At 37.2% G+C, this 5,126-nt stretch overlaps 1 pseudogene; it reads left to right on the top strand.

Annotated features, from left to right (window-relative positions):
- Positions 1–554: 554 nt before the first annotated feature.
- On the top strand, positions 555–1,090 carry LOC106877255 (protein ZBED8L-like; annotated as a pseudogene).
- Positions 1,091–5,126: the final 4,036 nt, after the last annotated feature.

The following is a 5,126-nucleotide window of genomic DNA, read 5'->3' as shown; positions in this document are numbered from 1 at the left end:
TTGGAGTACTTCAAATCACTGAAAGAAAATCTTGAAAAACCGAACAAAACTCACTTCACTATTTGACACACAACATGTGTCCCACACTCATGCCCTTGAGGCCAGCTACGAAATCTCCTTGCTTATAGCAAGACATGGACAGAATCACACTACTGGAGAGCAACTGATTAAACCAGCTATCTCAGTATTCTTAAAAACTGTACAACAAAAAGACGATAGAAATGTCAGGGCCATGCCACTCAGTAATAACACTGTCTCCAACAGAATTGATGAAATGAGGCAAGATGTTGAAAACCAGCTTATTGAGACATTAAAATCATGAAAATTCTCTTTACAAATGGATGAATCCATATTTTGGGACAGTGGGGCCCTGTTATTGATTTATGTGAGATATATTAAGCATGAGGCTTTTCAGGAAGAGATGTTGTTTTGTGAATCATTGGAAACAACCACAACCGCAAAGGATGTCCAAAGCAAAACTTTAACATTATTTGGATGTAAACAAAATACCAGAAGAAAACTTACTGTCATACACAGCAGACAGGGCACCTGCTATGATGGACAAGCAAATAGGATGCTTAAAAATGGCGATGGATGAAAATTCAAACATGTTGATTGTCCATTGCATCATACACCGAGAAAACTTAGTTGCCAAGAAACTGTCCCCTGCTCTTAACGAGATTCTACGAGCTGTGATTAAGTGTGTCAATAGCATTAAAGCAAATCCCAAAACCGAATGTCTTTTTAAGCAGTTATGTGTAAATCAAAGTGCCGAGCATGTTCGATTATTGCTTCATATAGAAGTAAGGTGGATATCAAGTGGAAATAGTTTAAAAAGGTTCATGGAATTATTTGATCAGCTTAATGACTTTCATAGTGACAAATGTGAAATGAAAATGCTGTGTACAGTGATGGAAAAGCATTTGTCAGTTATCTGACAGACATCTTTGAGAAACTTGGAAACTTGAATAAATAACTCCAAGGTGCAAACATGACGCTTGTTGATGTGAAAGCAAAGGTTTTTGGATTCCTTACAGCTCTTGAAATGTGCCAAAAAAAGAAATTTCAGTCAGTTATACTGGTTCAGTAAATGTGTGATGTGTGATAACGAATAATGCTGTCACCGCAATTATTGACCATTTGAATATCTTAATAAAGGACTTCAACACCAGATTTTGTGATTTGAAGGCAATGAATTTTCCCTCTTGCTTAACTCAACTACTGCTGATTGACGTTTCTGATGTTGCAGTTCAATACCAAGAAGAGTTATCAGAATTGCAATATGATGAATCAGTGAAGACTTTGCTTAAATTGAAAGGAACAAATATGTGGCTATGTGACGAGGTTGAAAGAAAATACTCCAACACCTCTACATCAACAAGAGAACTATCAATTCATTTTCCTTTGTCTTATTTGGTCAAAAATGGATTCAGTGCAGTTGACAATTTGCTGGAAGCCAAGAGAAACTGGCTTGAAATTATAAAAGTTAATGAAATTGTCTCCTCAAATCAAGGATCTGTACCGTATGCACCAGACTCAGGGTTCTCACTAAATGAGTCAAGGTATCCATCAGCCAGGTAATTGAATTGAAAAAAGAATGTTGGTGGGCACCAGATTTTTTGTTATTAGAAAGCGAGGCACCAGAAAATTTGTTATTAAAAAGTGGGGTTCTGGAAAAAAGGTGCTAGAATAAAAATAGTCTTGGTGAAATTTAGAAAGCTACAACCACTGTTAGTATTGAAGGGTCTCTCCTGCAAAGTGAAAGGCAGATTGTATGGTGCCTGTGTATGGACAGCTATGCTACATGGCAGTGAGACATGGGCTGTGACTACTGAGGATATGCGAAGACTTGAAAGATACTTGTCCAAGGTGCCACACAGTGGGACTGAACCCAGAACCATGTGGTTGGGAAGCAAGCTTCTTATTTCTTTATTGCTCACAAGGGGGGACAAACAAGGACAGACAAAGGGATTAAGTCAATTACATTGACCCCAATGCGTAACTGGTACTTAATTTATCGACCCCGAAAGGATGAAAGGCAAAGTCGACCTTGGCAGAATTTGAGCTCACAACATAACGGCAGACGAAATACCACTAAGCATTTCGCCCACTGTGCTAACGTTTCTGCCAGCTCACCGCCTTACCACAAGCTTCTTACCACACAGCCATGCTTGTGCCCATAACTACAGAATTGTCTTTTCCTGTCTGTATGCTTTGTTGTTGTATTATTATTTCAAGATCAACATGATAAATATTTTGTGTGATGAATAAAGATTCTGTTAATTGTTTACAAGTGTTATGCATCATATAATCGCAGCCAGAAACCAGCTCAACCGACCATCACCTCCACATCATTCATTCGATGGCCTACATGATAACTGGTAACCATCTCATGGCAGATTCAGCAATAACAAAAACAACAACAACAACAACAACAGCAGCAATGATGGTAGAACGATGACAGCACTAATGACAACAACAACACTAGCAACAATAACAATAACAAGAATGACAGAATGATGATTAGAATAATAATAGTAACCGCAAGAGCAATAGCAACAACAACAAGAACAAAAACAACAGCAATTACAACAACAACAACAGCAGCAAAGTAATTCTTTCTACTATAGGTATAAGGCCTGGGTGGAGGCGCAATGGCCCAGTGGTTAGGGCAGCGGACTTGTGGTCATAGGATCGCGGTTTCGATTCCCAGACCAGGCGTTGTGAGTGTTTATTGAGCGAAAACACCTAAAGCTCCACAAGGCTCCAGCAGGGGATGGTGGTGAACCCTGCTGTACTCTTCCACCACAACTTTCTCTCACTCTTACTTTCTGTTTCTGTTGTGCCTGTAATTCAAAGGGTCAGCCTTGTCACACTCTGTGTCGCGCTGAATATCCCTGAGAACTACGTTAAGAGTACATGTGTCTGTGGAGTGCTCAACCACTTGCACATTAATTTCACGAGCAGGCTGTTCCATTGATCGGATCAACTGGAACCCTCGACGTCGTAAGCGACGGAGTGCCAACAACATAAGGCCTGAAATTTGGGGCAGTGACAGCAACAATAATGATAGAACAATGATAACACTGTAGCAGATTTGAAAGTGAAATGCTGGATAACTGAGTCAGCATCACAACTTAGTCACAGTCAATTCACATGATAGCCTGATTAACTGACTAATCATCATCAACCCATCATGTAATTTGACTTTCTAGAATCTTCCAGGCAAAAAGAAAAAGACATGTAGAACTTTGCATTTTCTATGAACTTTTCATTGCGAAAAAGAAAAAAGAAAAAGAAGAAATATGGCTGAAAAATGTTGCTGCATTTTTTTCTTTTTATATCTCTGTTGGTCTTTCTTTCTCTTTTTATATAAATTCCATTTTTCTTTATTATTACAGTTCTGTTCTCTTACATTCTAATGCAAAAGAACTGGGAGGGAGCAACATGTAACAGATTCAAAACTGAATCACTGGATAGCCAAGTAAACATCTCAGCTTATTCACAATCATTTCACATGATCGATCAGCTGATTAACTGACCAATCAGCATTGAACCATCACGTGATTTGACTATCTAGAACTTTTTAATGAGGCTTGTAAAAAAGTGACTTCAGAATGCCAAGGCTATTGTGATGACAACTCTATTCTCATTTCATTCTCCAGCCATTTGCAGACACAGAATGTCAAGACAGTTGTTCCAACAACTCCATATTCATGTTTCCATTTTCCAGCCATTCCCAGATACAGAATGTCGAGACAGTTGTTCCAATAACTCCATATTCATGTTTCCATTTTCCAGCCATTCCCAAATACAGAATGTCGAGACAGTTGTTCCAACAACTCCATACTCATGTTTCCATTTTCCAGCCATTCCCAAATACAGAATGTCGAGACAGTTGTTCCAACAACTCCATACTCATGTTTCCATTTTCCAGCCATTCCCAAATACAGAATGTCGAGACAGTTGTTCCAACAATTCCATACTCATGTTTCCATTTTCCAGCCATTTGCAGATACAGAATGTCGAGACAGTTGTTCCAACAACTCCATACTCATGTTTCCATTTTCCAGCCATTTGCAAATACAGAATGTCGAGACAGTTGTTTCAACAATTCCATACTCATGTTTTTATTCTCAAGCCAAACAGATAGAAAATACAGATTTACTGTTATGAATTTAGCATAATATTTCTCTAGTTGTGATGGCAAAATAACAGATCTACATGTACCAGTTATTTGTTGTAAAACCCAGAGTTTTGTCTCACTCAGTGTTTATAAATTGTTTTTTTTTTATTCTTCATTCAAAGACCAACACCGAAAACACTTTGTACAGTAAATAAAAGCTTCTGTTAATTGCTTGTGAGTGTTGTTTATCATTTACACACAGCTAACGACTCAACGCAACCATCATAGAAAAACACCTCACATATGACAGCACTAACAACAACAACAACAACAACAGCACAAGCAATGACAGCCGACAGCAAAAACAATAAAATAACAGCAACAACAAAATAACAATAACATTAATGACAATAACAGTAACAACAACATTAAGGGCAGAAACAACATTAATAACAACAATAACAACAACAATAACATAAGCAATGACAGCCAACTGCTGGAACAATAACATCAACAACAAAATAACAATGGCCGGATCAATAACAACAACAAAATATTCGGAACAACATTAATGACAACAGCAATAACAACAATAATAACAACAACGACATGATGGATAACAACAATAACAAGAATAACTTATTTCACACAAGCATCCATTTCACACCTTTTGTTGATTTTTTTTTTTTTCCTTTTTATTTTCAAAGAATGAATTTACATTAAATAAATGAATTCACACTTAAAAATAAAAAATAAACTAATCTCAATATAGAAAAATAAAACCCTGTTTCCTACAGACAAACAAACAAATAAATACATACATAAAGCTAGAGTTTTTAAAAATCCTTTCAATAGAAATTGAAAGAAAGGGGGAGGGGGAATGAACAAAACGTTTTGAGTGAAAATTGCAAATAGCGGCCATGACAGTTTCATTATCTGGAAAACAGGAAAACAGCAAAAAAGAAGAGGAATGTCTAAAACCAGCACAATACAGGAAGAT

This window comes from Octopus bimaculoides, chromosome 23 (assembly GCF_046866305.1).
Source record: "Octopus bimaculoides isolate indiv1 chromosome 23, ASM4686630v1, whole genome shotgun sequence".
Taxonomy (NCBI): Eukaryota; Metazoa; Mollusca; class Cephalopoda; order Octopoda; family Octopodidae; genus Octopus; species Octopus bimaculoides.
Note: the sequence above shows the minus strand (reverse complement) of the source record. Positions and strands in the feature narration are given on the sequence as shown.